Raw genomic sequence first — 19,728 nt, 5'->3', positions numbered from 1 at the left:
TCGATGGTTGTCTTAAAGGCCCAGCTTTCGAGATGCTGGGTTTTCTTGAGAACTTTTCCTCTGATATGCAGGAAAATATAGTTTCTGTTTTTCTTGTTTGAAGAGATGAGTTTGACAACATGACTAGAGCAAAGCATGTGCCGAAAGCTGTGGAAATAAAGCAGCAAATGAAAGAACTCCAGTTTTACTCATAAAAATGTATTTATTTTTAAGCCAATTTTGGGATTTTTTGACATTTGGATTTCCCAATAATGAAATGTTTAAAAGCATCTTTGAGACTGTTAAACAGTTCTACTAAGCTACTTCATAATGTTTCACTGCCTTGAAATATTTGCTCTGAATGATTTGAGACGTCTGTACTTTGTATTTATTTTTTTTTCCTTTCCTTCAACTCTCCCAGGTAGGCTGGGCGGTTCGGTGAGCTCTTTAATGAATATAAAGCATGCTTTCCTTCTCGCATTTTTCTTTTGACTTTTTTTTTTTGCAAGGCATGATTTTAAGCATTGAAATATTGGACATCTGGATTTATTAAAGTCCACAATGTTGGGTGAAGGGAGTACTTTTTTAAGAGCACTTCATTTTCACCTCTGCATGCTGGAGTTGTCTTTGAAATGCACCCGAGGAGCGGAGCGCATGCGTGCCCTTCTGCTACCAAGGCTGAGTCGTCCGCCTGTGTTTAAATAAGCTACTGTGAAGCTCCCATTTTCCATTTTCACTGTTTCTTTTGAGAATTGGTTTGTTGGTAAATCTACAGAGGCTGTGGCTGTTTACGTAGCATAGTGCTTCTCAAGGTGCTTTCCCAATGTTACTGAAACAAGCCTCCTTGGCATCACCAGTTTGAGAGGGGTAAATTGGGGCATGCATAGGTCTGTGGGCTTGCTGGAGGCCAAGCAGGGATATGTGGCAGACTGCAACTGGAGGTGGGAGTCCTGGCTCCCAGCCCACTTTGGAGATGTGCTACGGCGGGTTTGTGCTTGCTGTAGAAGACCCTTGGACCTGGACAAGGTGTATGTTCTCTGTGGGAGCAAAGCTCCTCTTCCCACCCCACTGCTCCTGTGCGGCATGCTCCTCAGGGTTGGAACTAGATGATCTTTGAGGTCCCTTCCAACCCAAACCTTCTATGATTCTATGACAAGTGTTTTGGGCTCATAGTGCGGGCTGATTTGGGACCATCAATGGTGTAAATAAGGGATAGTGCCCCCAGTGTCAGCATATGTACACTAGGGTGAAGCCACGTTGCATGGCATCAAGCTAGAGCATTGCTGCTTTAATTAACCTTCATTGGACCTACATGTTAACATGTTCACCGGGTGTGTTGTTCAGGCTGTGTGCTCTCGCTGGTTGCGGTGGTGAGCCTGGTGTTGCTGCAGCCTTATCCTGCTGCTGACTCTTTTGCTTCTTACAGAGGAGGAGGTTGGGGCTGGCGGATTAAGACCTCTGAGTTCTGGTTTGGTCGCTCTGCTCTCATTCGGGGCAGCACGTTTAAAGCATTGCACCTTAATTGTGTACACTAAGAGAGGCCTAACCATACCCGCCCGAGTCCCACAGGTCTGAGGAAAATTAATGTCCTAATATTAGTTAATTGCCTTGAAGATAGATATGGAAAATAAACTGCTAAGTATCTTGGTAAATATTGTTTCCTTTATTATGGCAATGTATCTCATTTAATGGTAATCATCTGCCGTGGCATTCAGTCTGTCATGATAAAGCAAGCCCGGCAATGGCTTCGCAAACACCCGCCAGCACAGGGCTGGTTTGCGCTGATGGCTCTTAAAAACCAGAGGATGCTCACTGCCGCGCGTGGCAACGTGAGCAGAAAACAGCCTGCCGGCACCTGCCTGCCCGCCCGCCACCACAGCCTGCAAACCACAGCGCCTACGGATGTCACCGACGTCCCCCGGTGGGATGAAGGAGGTCGCTCCGTTCTCATGGGCTGCGGTCGCTGCAGAGCCCTCCGGAAGCGATGAGGAGGCAGCCCAGTGGCAGCCTCAGTTTCCCTGCTCTCGGGCTGGCAGCGGTGCAGCTGTGCCATCAGCCCCTGTGCTGTTCCCCTGCTGCCCTCGCGAATTCCCGGCTGTAGGCTGTGGCATGTGGAGATTTGGTTGGCGGCCAAAATAAACCAACAGAGGGAATTGAATAAAGAGCGGGTGTTGGCACATGCACAGACGTACTGGCGGGGACCTGTCGCTGGAACAGGATTTCCACGGGCGGCCAGCTCATTGGTGTTTGCCACCAGCTGAGTCCTGGCACAGCAGGCGTTTTACATGTCTACGGGAGTCAGCTTCCACATGCAAACATCCCTGGTCTGCTCAGCTTAACGGCAGCTTTTCCAGTATGTCCCACAGACCTCCGGATTTGATATCCAAATCCAATATTAGCCAAATAAGTAGTTATTTTTAGCCAAGTACCTTGCACCTGGACTGCAAGGTGGCAGGACACCACGGGGCTGTTAGTTCTGGGGAAAGTGTGGTGGCTTAGGTGCTTGTAGAAGCCCATGTGGCTGAGATGGTGTGCTGCATGACTTAGGGCTTGCCAGGGCCTGAAGGCTTCATGATCAGTAGATGAACTGCCCTTATCCAGCTGAGAGGTGACAAAAATGTATTTGTTTCCACCTAGACTAGGTTCATCTCTGATAATATATTTCTTGTCTTTGGACAAGACATTGTCTTGGTTGTTGTCCTGGACGTTGTCATCTTTGGATGAAGACCTGAATGTTCTAGCTGCTCTCAAGATGTGTAATCTTTCTCTGTGTTAGGATTACATATTTTTTGAATGTCTCTCCTTGCTTTATTTCACTTGAAGTCATTGACTTCAAGTCATTTCTTGGTCGGTCTGCTTTTGAAGCTCTTAAATTAAGGTTTGCTGTACAGTTAAGATTAAGTGCAAACTGGTGTTTGCTTCGGCAGAGCTGTCCTGATACGTTGCTGCCATGCATATCAGTCAGTTACTATTAACTCATAAAAAGCAAGAGGATGGTAGATCACATGAATGTTATTGCACCCTCAGCTGTCAGTTCATTCCCCAAAAGCATGCGGAGTGTCTTAGTGTGAGGGTTATTTTTCATCATTTATGTTTTTATTGTTTTCCTTCTCTATAGCTGCTTGCATTAATCTTGTACGTCCTATCAATAAACCACAGTTCACGAGCTCCTTATCTGTCTTGTCTGCATCATATTGCTCTGTGCTGACTCTTGAGTTATGTGCCTAAGGACATTTTAATCATACTTCCACTTGCACATGAAAGCCGTTGCTTCATCCTGCATATTTCCCATGATTCTGAAGTCATCCCAGAAATATTTTACTATTTTTCTCCTTAGAGTTGCAAGCCCTGTCTCTAGCAGTCATATTTTTCTTTCTCCCCACCGTGATGTGCAGACCCCAGAATGTATTTTTTGCTGTATGAACAATTCACGTTGGAAAGGTTCAAAAGTATTTGCTGAAGATCAAGGCTATGGATCCTGAGAAACCAGTTCAGGGCAGTCTGTGTCTGCATCTGCATCTTGTTTCTGTCTCAGAGTGTGCTGGGGAAAGCCGTGCTGCTGGGCTTGTCCTTTCTGAATTGGATCCCTTCTGAAACATTTTTTTTTGCTTAAAAAGTCAGTGGGTGGACTTTGTGAGTGAAAACCTTATCATCAGTTGTGGGTTGACCCTGGCTGGATACCAGGTGCCCACTAAAGCCGCTCTGTCACTTCCCCTCCTTAGCTGGACAGGGGAGAGAAAATGTAACGAAAGTCTTGTGGGTTGAGAGAAAGACAGAGATTACTCACCAATTACCGTCATGGGCAAAACAGACTCTATTTGGGGAAATTAGTTTGTTACCATTATCTGAGTAGGATAATGAGAAATAAAAACTAAATCTTAAAACACCTTCCCCCCACTCCGCCCTTATTCCTGGACTTAACTTTACTCTTGATTTTTCTCTACCTCCTCCCCGCAGCGGTGCAGGGGGGACAAGGAGTGGGGATAGCAGTCAGTTCATCACCTGTTGTTTCTGCTGCTCCTTCCTCCTCAGGGGGAGGACTCCTCACACTCTTCCCCCGCTCCAGCATGGGGTCCCTCCCACGGCAGGCAGTTCTCTACAAACTTCTTCAATGAGAGTCCTTCCCATGGGCTGCGGTTCTACATGAACTGCTCCAGCGTGTGTCCCTTCCACAAGGTGCAGTCTTTCAGGAACAGGCTGCTCCAGCGTGGGTCCCCTGCGGGGCCACAAGTCCTGCCAGCAAACCTGCACTTCTCTTTCCATAAGTCCATAGGCCCTGCCAGGAGCCTGCTCCAGTATCGGCATCCCACGGGATCACAACCTCCTTCAGGCATCCACCTGCTCTGGTTTGGGGACCTCCATGGGCTGCAGGGAGACAGCCTGCCTCACTGTGGTCTTCAGCATGTACCACAGGGGAATCTCTCTCCTGCTACAGACTTTTTTCCCCCTTAAATATATTAACACAGAGGTGTTACCACCATCGCTGATTGGCTTGGCCTTGGCCGGTGGCAGGTCCATCTTGGAGGTGGCTGGCTTTGACTCAGATACAGGGGGAAGCTTCTAGCAGCTTCTCACTGAAGCCACCCCTGTAGCCCAACCGCTACAAAACCTTGCTGTGCAAACCCTATACATTAGTCCATAACCAAAACTGAAGGACAGCTTTCTGGTTCCTCTTTCCAGCTCTATCTGAAGAAGAAATCCTTGTCTTAAAATTTCCAGTTGTCCCCTTCATTTCCTGATCAGAGCAAAGTCAAGGTTACCTAGGGAACTGGTAGCGTTTTTAATGTTTGTAGAGTTGAATGTAGGGTAAAACCTGAATTCTCAATGTTTGTAATTTTGAAAACTAGTCTCAAAAGCTTTCAGATTGTCACATCATCATTGGTTTTGCTATGATTGTTATACTTATCTCTTTAAATCATTTGAATTGGAGACCTTTTTCTGACCAGTTGACACTGACGTCGGTTGTGAATTCAAAGTTTAAAGTAGCAGCTGTTTAAACAGAGGTGGGGAAGGAGCCCATGATAATATGATAAATCAGTACCGGTGATGTGTACATGCACAATTGATTTCGGAAACTAAATAAAAATGTGCCAAATTCTCTGGCTATGTTTAGTAGAGAAAGAGTACCACCTGAGTGCTGAACAAAGATGAAACTGTCTGAGGAAGGAACTTACAGGTATATCAAATGAAAAAGCTTCAGTGCTTTCCTGTGCTCTGGAAATACCAAGAATAACAATTTCCACATGCAAAAAAAAAAAAAAAAAAAGGCAGCTCACCTCTTTTGTCAAAATTTCTCTTCATTACATGTGGTCTTTCAGTTCTCATACTGAAGGCTTTGACCACTGCAGCTGTGTTTATGGCGACACCTGTGTATTTTGGAATATTGCTATTACCATACTATACCCTTCCACTGCAGGGGATGAGGAAAAGGGAGGTTGCTTCCTCTTCTGCCAGGGTAAGAAGCAACAAACCATTTTGAGTGTCCACTAAATCCATCATTAGTCACCTAGAGACACAATTAACATGAGGAATTTGGGCCAGAAGAACTGTCTGTCTTTATTATGCAAATCTCATGTCAGAAAAGATCACCCATGTGCAACATGTCTTTCAAGTGTTGTGTCTGTGTAACTCATATATAACGGTGCAAGAGAAAATTATATTGTTTCCCATTTAAATGAACAGTTTAGCTCTGCCCGTGAGTAGTCTGTAGTTAGACAGTACTGAGTCTGTCTACTATTTTTGTCCCTGAGTGCACTAAAGCTTTGTTTAAAAGACTATAGCAATGAGAGAAGTTGCATTGCTTTACTTAATACAGTATTTTCTTGCTGATGAGTTGGTGCTCTGTGTGTTATGTTCAGGATCTGTCAGATGCCTGTACGGTGGCATCCTCAGCGCTGTGCTGTGGCTTAGACCTCGCACAGAAACAGGTGCTTTTAGGAGAAGAGTCAGATCGCATTACCTGTTAACTCTTGAGATGAATCTAATGAATAGATAAACAGGAGACAGGCATCATAACTCATTTTTTGCGTGTTGCCTGTTGGCTCCAACAAGCATCCACCAAGACGGGTGTACGTGGAGGTGGCCCTGCAGGCATCTCTCTGCACAGCCAAGTCCAACACGTATTCAGCTCTTAGCAGCAAGTTAAAAATTACTTTCTTGTTTACATGTTTCTGGGCAAACGAACTCAAAGTAAATGATAGTTCTCCAGCAGAGGGTACTCTCTGGGAAGTTTGGTGTGTGCAAATGCCTACTTTAATTCTGCGGGGGGGTGGGTGGTGGTGTGTGCGTGTGTGTGTATATATATATATATGAAATCTATTTAAATTTCTTAATGAAGCTCATAAATCACTCTTGGCCTGCTGTAGCAGTCCTTATGACTAGGGTCAATGGTCGTGTGTTGACCACTCATGGCTGGAGGCTATGAATCTACAAATGATTTAAATTGCAGAGTTCTGCCTTTTTGCTGGAATGGAATTGAAATAATTAATTACAAATTTATTTTATTTTCAAACTAGAAATTTAATGTTTTTGTTTTCCTCATGACACGCAGCTGAGATTATGAAAACTTGCTTGTAATTCCTGTAGGTCTTGCAGTGTTGTGCATCGCAATTAATATTTCATGGTGTGCTTTTATGCTACAAAGCAGTAGTTCTCATTGAATCCATATATTTTCCAAATATTATGATCTTCATAATTCTCTTATAATACCCTCTGGTTCATATCATTGTTAATATTAGAAAATATAAAACAGGGAGTATTTTATTGTGCTTATCCTCAGAGAACGTGATTGGAATAAGTACAATGTTACTTAGTTTAGGAGCTGTACCATCTCCAGTGAGGACTTCTAGGCTGAACCATGGGATCAGTTTGTTGCAGATATAAGATGATGTTCACAATAAAAGGACGGGGTGTCACTCTGTTGTGGCCCTGGAAAAGATGCTGAGGAATAGGTCTCAGAAATGCCGAGAGCCGGTAGCTGGCATGAGCACAGCTGCTGAAAAATGAAGTGGAAGTCTGTATGCAAGTGAGATGAGGGAATAAATGACATCATGAACAGGCAACTGTTTGGGGACTGTACCTGAGTGATGGGAACAGATTTTATTTGACTGTTGCGAAAATGGGGTACGATGAAGAGTTTACTTTGTATTGATTTATTATTTGAGAATTCTTTTCTATCTGGATTTTTTCCAAGATTTATATTTGATTTCTATGTCCTTCATAGCATATATTGCTGCTTAGTCAGATTAACAGTTAGGAAATGCTGACCCACTGAAGCTAGACTCACTGACTGGAAGTTTCCAAATACCATTTGGTCTCTTTCAGTCTACTTAAAAGAGAAAAGGTTAAATAAGATCAGCAGATGAGATGTAGCAGGTGAGGTAGTTAGTATGGCCTACTGTTACAGATACCGGCTGATAATTGTTGTATGTCCCTGATTTCAGTTGCTTCTCATATGTTCCAGCTGCATTTAGCTTTTTCTAGGGCAGATGCTTTCCCCCAAATTATTTGAAAATACTGTGGGGTTTTTTGGAAAAACTTCAGCTGAGCTGGCTCAGCCATTTCCAAGACCAAAGCTGTGGGGGAAACACTGCTTTATGGTTTATTTCCCCCCACCCTAGTTTTGGTGCTTGAGTTTTGGGGAAGGGCTGGTGAAACAGTGCCGTGGGGCGGCTGAGGCACCACCAGGAATGTGGCTCTGTCCCTGCGAGGGTACTCATGGGAAGAGGTGAGCCCATGGGGAACGGCATCGTGCTTTACTTGAAGCAGAGGATGGGTAAGATGCGATCATGTCAAAGTCATGCCAAAGAGTACGCTGCACCAGAAGGAGAAAACAGTGAGCATCTGTTTCTTCATTAACTACTGTCTGTTCGGTGTACTAGAGAGGTTCTGACATAGAAATGATCATATTCCTTCACTCTAGGGTTTTTGGTGTTTGTTGATCTGTGTCTGAATGTCTAGGTGAAACAGTGGAGAAGTTTAATAATGCAGAGGTTCAAATCTGAAGATTATGCATAAATGAAAACTGGGTTTGACCTTTAACTGCTCTGAGAATAAATGTGCAGCCGTTTCTGTCTGGAAAAAGTAATGGAGGGCATCATTTTAAAAAAAATGAAAGAGCTATTTTGGTAATAAAACTCTGTATCTTCATATCATAAAATTCAGAATGTACATATGGACACTCTGTAGGGATCCAAAAAATGTATTAAACTCAGTAAAGTAATTTTTAGAAGTCTCTTTCAGTTAAACTAGTAGCCATGTAATGAACTCATGCATCTGAACACAGTTAACTGAGTGGGAAAGAGAATGTCCATTAGCTCTCTAAAACTTGAATTATTTGAAATGGATTCAGCCAGCCAATCTGTAGGGCAAGTGATCATAAAAGTATGCTAGCGACATAGTCTAATGTCTCTTCTTGTAAATTTTTTTTCATTGTCTGTAATGATTTTACCATATATATATGTATATAGGTTAACCTTTACTGGTCAGAGCTGATTTATTGTTGTAGGTGTCGATATCAAAGGTCTGGATGGTGAAATACATGCTATTAACAAGCCATTTCTATTTAGTAAGCCAAGTGGAATTTTTGAAGAACATAAAGGTTACTTTTAGAAACGACTGTCATCTGGCTGGCATCCAGGGTTTCCAGACAGTGAAATTTTTAGGTGAATATTTAGGTTTAAATACGTGGCAAAACCCCATTGAAGCACACGCTGAAGGTAGAGGGTTATTCTTTTGCTGAAGGTGGGAGCTGGATAGCTTGGTCCCATGTAGGTCACAGTCTTCAGTACCTGAGCTCAGGTGTTTGCAGGTGGGAACATCTTGCCTGCTAAGGATACTCCAAATGATGCAGCAAACCTGGCTTGGGGTGGGGGGCGGGATGTGGGGGACTATAGGGCATGTCCTGCACTGGGGTTGCCGACAGCTCAGGGGATCGCTGTGGTCTTGTACCATATGGCTTCAAAGGTAGGTGGTTTTTATCCCGCTGTGCTCACTGCCATCCTTAGCAGGGTGGGACGGAGCATAGTAAATGCTTGGGGTGATGGGATACTGCCCTAAAGCCAGTAAATAAGAGCGCGTGTTTCTAAAACATCTTATTCTTTACTTTGATTAAGCGTGGGCTTTCATGGTGAGGGTGGAGTGGCTAATCTGATATTCATCTATGCAAGCAGTTGAAAGGAAATTCTAATTACTTAACCTTTACTGCGGGTTCCATAGGCTTCAGTCTACCCAAAACCCATTGCTTGGGGGTAAAATCCCGACCCTTACAAAGTCAGTATGAGTTCTGCCAGAGCTGTCTGCACTTCCCCGCTGAAGCACGTGCGGCAGCAGGGCAATTTTGTTCACCTTGTGTACTGTAGTCTGGGGGAATTCATTGCAGCCCCTACATGTCCTGTGTTTTCAGCTTTATGCTCTGCCGACTGCAGATTTTACTAATTTTATTTAGTTATTATTTATTTTATTCAATCACATACCCTAGTTCCCTCGTAGAAACCTTTGGGGCTGATGATTCCGTCATTCATGTTGAAGGACGATGATGGTTTTAGCTGCTTTTTGATACTAGGACAGCAGTCCCAGGGACAGAGCCCAAGGCTTTGGCATTTGGTGGAAGGTGACTTACACAGCAAGCACCCAGCTCCGCAGCAAGGGGTGTTATTCTCCCATTAACCGATCACCCCACTCTTGTAAGGTCAGATGTTTCATCAGTTTGAATTGCAAGCCATCCTTATTCCTGTGTGTATCGTTTGCATAAGCTTTTGCATATATACCTACCTCCCAAGCGCAAGGTGGTGGTTGCTCCTTAGACCACAAGTGCCTTGTCCCGCTCCCCTCAATCCCGTTTCCAGCTGCTGCCACCGAGCCTGCCTGTGAAATGCGAAGGGTGCAGCTGGTAACTGTGGTGGGAATGCCCCATGCTTAGTCTGAGCACAGAGTGTCTGCTCCATGGAGTTTGTACAAGCTGCTGGTGTTCCAAAGTGAAAGGAGGAATTTTGGCAAACAGTTCCTTCTCCTGTAAAAAGCATACTAATCTTTACAAATGCTGAAGCAAATGAAGGAGGTGTTTTCTAAGGTATTAAAAATATTCTTGCCAGGTGTATTGTATATTATTCAGTGCAACTGCTCAGAAATGTAAGCTCATGGCTGTTTTTGAAATGATGAGTTGCCCCTCAGTTGCCCTTGAAGGCATCCGAGGCATGGTGCCTATGCCAAAGGAATGGTGACACGTTGAGATAGCAGTGCAAAAAATGTTTTTTGGATCAAGTGCTTTTTACTGCTTTACTATAGCTACAGTACCTGGTACAGGAGCCTGTTTGGATAGTAGGTCTTGAAAAATAAGAGGTTGTGTGCTTGCATGGCATTACTCAGTTACTATTGAAGTACTCAATCTCTCTTCTCAAGAACCATAGAATGGTTAAGGAACCTTAAAGATCATCTAGTTCTAACTCCACTGCCGTGGGAAGGGACACTTTCCACTAGATGAAGTTGCTCAAAGCCCCATCCTACCTGGCCTTAAATACTTCCAGGGATGGGGCATCCACAACTTCTCTGGGCAACCTGTTCCAGTGCTTAACCGCCCTCAGAGTGAAAAATTTCTTTCTTATATCTAATCTAAATCTACCCTCTTTCAGTTTAAAACTGTTATCTCTCGTCCTATTACTATATTCCCTGATGAAGAATCCTTCCCCATCTTTCCTGTAGGCCCCCTTTAGGTACTGGAAGGCTGCTAGAAGGTCTTCCCGGAGCCTTCTCTTGCCCAGGCTGAACAACCTCAATTCTCTCAGCCTGTCTTCATAGGAGAGGTGCTTCAGCCCTCGGATCATCTTCGTGGCCCTCCTATGGACCCACTCCAACAACTCCATGTCCTTCTTATGCTGGGGAGTCCATACCCGAACGTAGTACTCTGGATGGGGTCTCATGAGAGCAAAGAAAATGGACAGAATCACCTCCCTCGACCTGCTGGCCACAGTACTTTGGTTTCAGCCCAGGATATGGTTGGCTTTCTGGGCTGCAAGTGCACATTGCGGGCTCAAACCAGTATTGTTAGAAGAAACTCGCAGCTCATAAAAAAGAGATTTGAGCATATACCTGTCCAATAGCACTTAATTAGCTGCTGGTGTTTTGTTTATCAAATACCAGATGGGACAAGACTGAGTTAGGAGAGATGCCATATCAGCACCATTGGGCTTTTGGGCCGTGCCCACGTCACGGTTGCTGAAAGGGAAGTATCTGTCGCGGCCGGGCGTTTCAGGGACTGATGGTAATGAATGAAGGAAATTACAGGCTTTGGAAAAGCATTTTAAGCTATAAATCACTGCATCCTCTTGTTCTGCTGCTATCAGCTGACAGGCCTTTTTCCGTAAAATGAAAACTGTTAACGTGTTCTTTGTCATTTTCAGTGACTCAAAGGCTTAGACCTTCTTCGGACTCTGTCTAATAGTGGATTGTGCCTTTTTTTTAGCCAAATCTGTTTTTGCATGAGTTAGTATTCCTGTGCATGTCCAGAGTCCAGGTTTATGCCAACGCACATCTTTTCCCCCTTGAGTATGTGTCTGCCATCTTAAGTACTTGCCGGTAGCTGCAAGAGACGTCTTGCTAGTTAGGCTGGATACTATCAAATCCACATTTCTCCAAGCTTCCTCACTAGCCAGCACTGCCAACATGTTCATCGTGCTCTTTTCTCTCCTGCAAGTTCCCCATGACCTCTGAACTTCTTGCTTATATTGAGGCACTGAGGGCTACATGTATTATATTTATTTGTGTGTAGCAATGAAGAAACATCATACTGGCATCTTCAAATTTTACTTTCTGTATCTGGGTGTCTCCTGTCAAAGAGTGTGATAGAAAACCTTTGTCCTCCAAATCACTGGGTCCAGGGTAGCATAACTTAGATCAGGGTAATCTTGAGCTGATGGGTACTCTGCGTGAAATAAATGCGCTGTGTCAGCTCTAACATCTCTCTGCCAAAAAAATCACAACTCACACTGAAACTTTTATGGTCACTGTGACAGTGGAACAGCATGGCCAAGCACAGCGTGCTGTTGAGCGATTTTCCTGTTGTGAAGTCAACAAAATGCCCCTTCGTGGTCAACAGGGAGAGCAGTGGTGAAAATCTCAGGTAGGCGGAGGCACGCGGTGCGTATCATTCTCCTCGCTAGGGAAAGGGAAGGGGATACAGCCATTGCATCAGCCACAGCTTGTCATGCTGTCATCACTCATGTTGTCTGTCCTGCCCATGGATGCACAGCCATAAGCAGCATCTGCTACTGCTTGCCTGGCAGCAGTACCACAAAGACCACTTCAGGGAACTGAGAGAAACTTTGGGATAAGCATGAGGAGATGGATCTCCATTTTTTCTCTTGGTCATAGGCTGTCTTGCTTCATGTTCACTGCTTTTTTTTTTTTTTTTTTTGGGTGGTGGTGTTGAGGATTTTGAAGTTTTGCAATTGATTTTGGCAGGACCAAGATTTTATTTCCTCTATATCGTAATAAAAATAAATGTAAAGCTGTAGCTGGTGATTTGGGTGCTTAGTTTCTATGTTTAGTGGAATCTCATCTTCTGATTCTTCTTTGTTTTGTAATACATAGCATAAACAATCAAATCCATCCTGTGTTCCACTTGGTTGTGCACCACTTAACTGCTTCGTACTAGCAGAATATATCCTAATTTAGTAGAATTGTTGTTACTTCTATGCCATTTTAAGCAGCAGTGATTGCCACTCGTTATCGTTAGGCTAAAACGATTGCCGTAGAAGGATCCTAATAAGAAGGACGTCCCAATTAAGTAGAATGTGTTGTGCTAAGAAACTCCTTACAAGAAAAGATGTCACAGCCGTGTGTTGTAATATAATTCTATTATCTTGTCTTCCTATAACATCTGCCCTAATATCTCTCAGAGGTACTCTCTACTTTGGATGATAATAATCCATTCTGGCTTTTGATGAAATCCAAATCCAACTCAGCTGGGATATTACCCTGAAAACGATCACACATCTTTGGAAAAAACTGCTCTGCAGATATGCAGTTACTAAAATTTCCGATTGCAAGGAGCCAGACAAAAATGCTCAGACAAAAATCTCCAAACTTGACCAGATGAAAAAATAAAGTTGCCCTTGTGTACCTCAGAGGATCGTTCTTTGCAGTGGTTCTGGAAGTGAAGTTTCTGCTAGTGAGAACCCAAAATCTGCAGAGTTGTACAACTTCTGTTTGTTGTTTATCAGTGGTTGCTGCCGTTGATCATTTTTTGGCGCAGGTTTTGTTAGGTTCTCAGTTCTTTCATTTTTAAGCATTATTTGTTTGCTCTTCTACTTTTTTTTTCAGGAGAGAAAGGGTGATCTCTTGTGGTTAAACTGCATAACTAGAGGCCTTACGCACTTTTCCTGGTTTTCTCTGACATTTCTTATTTCACCTTGAATTAGGTACTAATCTGTCTAGTACTTTACTTTCACTTCATCTACAGATTGGACATGAGTATTACCTTACCTGTTTAATGTCCGTGTCTTGAGGCTAACTGAAAGCTGGTAATGCTTATTAATATCTTTGGGTAGTAGGTGTTAAAGACAGATACAGTAGTGTCCCTTTTGTCTCTTGCATCTGATTCCTGTCCCTGTCCCACCCTTGCCCATTTGCACTGCTCTGCCTACTCTAGACTTAGATTCTGGAAACTTTATCTCACCACCTAGCTTTCCCAAGTGCTTTACATTTTCTTCATGCAAAGCCACTCCCTGTTATTCAAGTGGGCTGGAATGTGTGGAAAGAAGACACTTTGCACTCCTTGCCTTGAATGCTTTCCAGGTCTTCCGTTAACTGAAGCACTGGCTGATACGATTACCATTAATGTTTTCCCTCTAGTCTCATTTCTGTAAGGAGAAGTCAAGATGTTTTCCATCTGCATTGCCGGTCAAGTTGACAGGCTGAGCTAAGGAGTCATGGTGCAGGTTGCTTCAAAAAACAGAGACCATAGGGTTTCTTTCCAAGTTTGAGCTTCTTCATGGTGGCTTGTGTCACTTCGTATTCACCAGCTCCCGTGTGTTGGTGTGGGGATGCTGAGCTCACGGTGCTGGTGTTCCTACATCTTCCTTCAAAATCTAGTGTGTACTCAAAGGGTACATCATCCTCATATATTCATGGTTGCCACGCTTGCCAAATGTGGGGTCAGGAGAGTTCTTCTGCATGTTGGAATACCAACCATGTGGGGTTTGCACCTAGTGAAGTGTATTGCTATTGCAAAGGCAGCTGACAATACTTTCATCCCTTTAATTTCTTTCCCAGAGGCCTTTATGTTGTAGATCTCAAGAACACTCTCTGGTGCTGGAAAATATTTTGGTACATGAGCTTGTGGAAGAAAAGGGATTTAATTTTTTTTTTTATTAGATGTTTCAGGAGGTCTTGAACTTCACATGATTCTTTATGAGAGAGGGAGACTGGACTCAAAGACCTTCTAGTCCCATGTTCCTGTGCAAAAACATAAAAAATATGTGACAATTGAGTGGATTTCCTACTCATAAATGTAGCCCTTCTAGGTTAAGACTGGCATTTACTTGAGCAACGTAACATGCAGCACCACGTTTTGGGGACTGTTCAGGGTTAACTACCATTTTCAGGCTCATTTTTTACAGCAATTTGCCAGATACCTGTCCTGCACGCTTAATTCCTATAAACTCTTAGTAGGATCCAGCTATTCCTTGCAGTGGGAGTATAAGCTGTTTTCCAGATATGTACGTTTGCTTAAGATGTAATAGATAGATAAAGAGGGAGGTCAAAGATACTTTGAATTATTTTCTCTTGAAAGTAGAAGCACTTAATTAAAGAAAAACAGCAAGAGAACAGCAAAACCTTCATGCTTCTATCCAGACTCTAAATTAGTATATATAGAGAAATCTGGCGCCCTTTCCAAAGGAACGAATGGTGAAATGTACAAAAAGCATTTTATAGTCTTTAAAGCACTTACGTTTTTAGTCAAAACAAAGACATTTGTGTTGGGTTTTTGCTAGATGCCTCAGCATGGATCATTTGAATCACATTGTCCAGTGGGCATTTTTTTTTTTAGTGTCACTGGAAATTTGTTTTGGTTTAGTCCATGGAATCTGAATACTAAAGGAGAGGGATGAGGCAAAGAATTTGAAACAAGGATGACATTAGGTATTGCAGACCCATAAATGTAGGCTGTGCAGACTTCTTCCTTGCCTTGGTCTGTCACTTTGTATGCAGATACATATAAAAAACTGAATTCAATAATATGTGAGGTATCATTTGGTCTTGGTGAATTTGCTGTATGCTCAAGCAATAGCTTGATTAAATGCCTTCGAACTTGAAATACAAATAAAAGCTTCGAATATAAGAGGAGTATGGTACTGGGGCATGTTAACGATAGGTGAGAAGAGGAAGGTTAGAGCAGTAACTTGAGACCTACAGTAACCGGAACTGCAAGTTCAAGTTCTATATCTCTGTCATTCTCTCTTTTCAGAGATGGACTCACTGTTGAAAATGCTGCGTTAGGTAGCAAAGCTGGTTTGGGACCAAACTATGGGATGTTTGAGGATGCAAGACGGCCTTGCCCAGAACTTTGCTGCCCATTCTAATAGAGAGACTTGCTGTTTCATTGCTTTCCATATCGTGCAATGATTCATGATGGTATACAAAAGATTGCTTGTCTTAATTTTTGCTGTGTTGCACTTTGATCTGCCTTTGCACAACACAAATAGCAGTGCAGTGACAATGGCAATACATGATCCATGGAAAACCAATGGCCTCCTATGCTTGAGAGAAAGTGAAGTCCGACTGCTGATCCTGCAAGTACGAGCAGCGTAGGTGCCAGCACTTCAGCAATCAAATGTTTTGCAACAGCTGATATATAAATAAGTGCAGATATCTGTCTAAATAGGGCAACAGTGGGGGGGACTTAGATTTTTTTTTTTTTTTTTTAATGATTCCTCTGTATTTAGATGAGATTTGGGCTACAAACCCCATATTTCTCTTGCCCTGAAAGCCAAAGAGGTCACACAACCACTGCTGTGTCCGGTGTTAGAGTTGCTCTTGGCCATCAGGTCCTTCAGGCTGTTTTGCTGGGGAGGCACTGAGTAGCAGGGACAAGCTCTGCCAGGGCTGCTGCCGGGCACTGAGTTTGGGATGTGTGTGTGATGCATTCATGCATGCCTCTTCTGTCACACTAAAAGGAGAGCAGGGGCAGCTCCAAGGCAAGCCCTGAAATGAGTATGCAGCAATGTTTGTATATTTGTGCCAAAATCTGCCTTGCAATGGAGGGTTGTGCATCAGCCAAGCCCAAGAGGTGGGATTGTGAGAGGAGGAAACTGGAATGAAGTTACCAGGTACCACTGGCTTAGGATAAGTTTGCATGAAAGTTTAAAATAACTGCTTCTTTTATAAGTTTGGGCATCTTCAGTCTTCACTTTGTCATTTTGTGCAATACTTCTTTGGTTTGGGATTTTTAAATCCCTGAGGATTGAGCTCTGGCTTGTGTTTAAGCTGAGCCCGGAGGGCAGGAAAAATGTGGAGTGAATTAATTGTGCATTGGATTTTCTCTATGATGTTGTTTTTTCTCTAGAGATTTGGGAGGGGGAACACTAGGAGCTTGTCACTGTGATTTTTTTTTAATTTTTTTTTAGCATCCTGCTGATTTTAAATTTCTGCATTTCTCTTCAGTCCTTCACCTACAGACTGCAGGGTACCCTGAGGCCAAGGGCAAAGTGAATAAAGCAATTTTGAGTATGACCCATTCTGGATATGTCTTCTTGCAGACAAGTCCTAGACAGATCCCTGCCCCAAGGAGAGTACAGACGAGGGGAAGCACCGAAAGAGGTGACAAAATCCAAATACACTTGAGTGCTTATCTCGCCTTGCTCCAGTGGTTCACAGAAGTCATAGATGCAATGTACAGCTGCTGTATGTTGCTGAGTGGCACAGAGCAGCCAGGGGCATACCAAGTGAGTCTGGCCCAGTATTCATCGGGCAACAACTGACTGCTTAGTTTCCACTCTAGTGAATCAGAGGGAAGAAGAGGGATAAAATAATGGGCAAAGAAGCGCACAGGGTTGAGTAACCGTGCAGAAAGGAAGGACGTTGAACAGTGTCAGTCGAGAGAAAAGACAGATACTGCCGTTCATTTCTGAAGATGCTGCACAGAAATCTTTGGTATGGAATGACAGATAGCATTGGCAGCCACAGGTAGAAAAGCAAGGGGAAAAAAGTCCCGTTTTTCAGGCCATTGGAAACTTGAGGTCCTCACCTGTTTGTCAAGTTCAACACAGTGCGGCTGAAGACACAACTGAAAAAGCAAGCAGATAGTACCAATCAGCAGAGGATTAAAATAAGGAAGTTGAACTGTAGCCAAACCAGTGAAAGCTGGTGGTGGCTATTTAAGTGTTTCTATTTATAAAAAAAAAAGTACTTATAATCACAAAGATTCTACCTTTTTCCCCCTCCCTCAATTTAGCCTGCTCCCTTCTTGCCAGGAGCAAGTCTCTGCCATAGTCTTTCGTCAACGCATTTGAGCTTTACATCAAACACTCATAAAAAGGGAGTGGGTTTTGCTTCTAAAAAGCATTTTATTCACTTTTCTTTAATAATTTTGGGGGAAAACAGTTGCAGCTAGAAAATTGGCAGAGTTGCATGCCCAAGCCATAGAATTCCCTTTCTCTATACTGGCAAAAGCCAGATCTGATCCAGCAAAATTATGAGAGTTATAAACAATCTTCTGTCACCCCACTGGTCTCCCGCTGTGGTCAATTATAGTTTTGAAGCTGGCATATAAATATCAGATGTTTGGCTATTGCATGTCTTTATTACTAATCTCCAACCCAAGTAAAACCCTTTGGCATGACATATCCTATAATTTGCTAAGTTTTCGAACAATGGCACATTTTGCATTTCGTTTGCACTTTTCATCCAAGAACCTAAGAATACACTCCCCTTGCTAAAGAACAGAGTAATTAATCATCAGGGCTGTTTGTAAGGAAGGGGCCTGGCTGTGGGAGAGGAGTCGTAGACAAAGCAGAGGATAAAATGTCTGTATCTCACTGCTTTAATCACTTGGAGAAGTATCTCCTGTAGATATTATGATTTTAAACCATTTGAATCCTATTTGTAAAGGTGTCTTAAAATAGTATTCTTTCCACACTTCAGGTGTGTTTTCACTCAAAAAGATTTTCTTGTTTTTTAAAGAAGGCATAATGCTGTTTGAGCTCTATTTCTTGTTTTTAGAAATCTCTTCGAGTATTAGATCAGTTACACATCAGTTTTCTGCTGGGAAGACTCTTCCAATTTTGCCTTAATTTCTCTCCATTAAAATTATAAAGAATAATCTAAATTAATGAGAGAGATTTCCAAGAGAGAATACTTCTTAAAATATGCAGACAAGTCTGCACTTTAAATCCAGGTGTTGTACTTCTCGAGCTCTGTACATCCCCAGAATATCAATATTGATCAGTGCTCCAAGGATTTATGCGAGTCAGCCACTGAGCGATGGCAGGAGAATTTGGAGAGCTTGTTTGATAAGTTGTTGTTGCTTTTTATCCCTTACCTCTCTGCTTTTAATTCTTTCCTCCCTGTTGCTGTGTCAGATGTCCTGCTCTTTATCTCTCCAGGGCACTTCCTCGCGAGTCGTGTCCCTCCCTCGTGACTTTCCACACGTGCCGACAGTTTCACTGTGGTTGTTACAACCCCAGGACTGGAGCCAGAGCTGGGATTAAGGCTGCTCCTCTATCTGCAGCATTCAAACAGGCTATTAGGGAATTTGTTCTGGTATTGCTATTGCGTGCAGAGGGTGACCCTGGTTTAGGCTGCTGTCTTCCAAGCATAGAGAACAAGATCTTTGGTCCTGTTTTTCCCAGTGTGTATCCCTGCTTTTTGTTTCGAATGTGCTCACTGAACTTGCATCGTGCCTCTCCTCCCAGAATGGGTGGTTTTAGGTCTGTGCTACAGTCTGTGCTTCAAATACAACTTTTAGACTAAACTGTTTGCAGGGGAAATGGATGTGAGGAGGGAATCCAAAACAGTTTGGTGGAGCTAACAAGGTGGCTGAGAAGCATCTCCTCTCAGGTCTTGTGATGCTCCAGTGCAGTGATGTTTGTGGGGCTGTTTCATAACTGAAGTAAACAGGGATTAAAGTAGCCATTCTGCCCGGGACCTCCTATATTATACTTACTAGTAGAGTTATTTATCATTAGAGTTAGATGCCATATATTTACTGAGCTGGGAAACTGGGTAAGTTCTTCTCTCTGAAGAAAAACTCTAAATATGTACCTCTTCTTTAATGTATTTTGTAAAATCTGCTTGGCCCATAAGGGCAGAACCTCTCCCCTGTGCTTAAAAGGAAGAAATAGTAAAAGCTAATGGAAAAAATACATTTCCTACTCTGGCTTCTTTTCAAAGATAATTGTTGTATATCACACAATTGAAGATAAGATGAAATTTAATCATCATAAAGAGGTACAATACCGCTGTCTCCAGTGGGTCCACCTTTATGTGTCCCAGCAGGATTGGGGAGGTGATTCTGTGGAGATCATGGCCAAAGCTGGCGGTTTATAGAGCACAGGAAGGAAGGAGAGCTTGCTATCCAAGCTGGACTTCAATATGTTCCATTCTATACGTTACCAAGGATGGTAATGCAGCACTCTTCTCTGAAAGGGTTGTCAGCCACTGGAATAAGCTGCCCAGGGAGGTGGTTGAGTCCCCATCCCTGGATGTGTTTAAGAATAGGGTGGATGAGCTACTTGAGGATATGGTTTAATGGGG

General features: G+C 43.1%; 1 protein-coding gene across 4 annotated transcripts in view; it reads left to right on the top strand.

Annotated features, from left to right (window-relative positions):
• ABTB3 (ankyrin repeat and BTB domain containing 3) overlaps window positions 1-19,728 on the top strand; it is a 177,788-nt gene that overhangs the window by 83,046 nt on the left and 75,014 nt on the right. The gene's annotated exons all lie outside the window — the stretch shown is intronic.

The sequence above is a fragment of the Tauraco erythrolophus genome, chromosome 4, assembly GCF_009769465.1.
Source record: "Tauraco erythrolophus isolate bTauEry1 chromosome 4, bTauEry1.pri, whole genome shotgun sequence".
Classification (NCBI taxonomy): Eukaryota; Metazoa; Chordata; class Aves; order Musophagiformes; family Musophagidae; genus Tauraco; species Tauraco erythrolophus.
The sequence above is the reverse complement of the archived record's forward strand: the minus strand, read 5'-3'. Positions and strand labels throughout refer to the sequence as shown.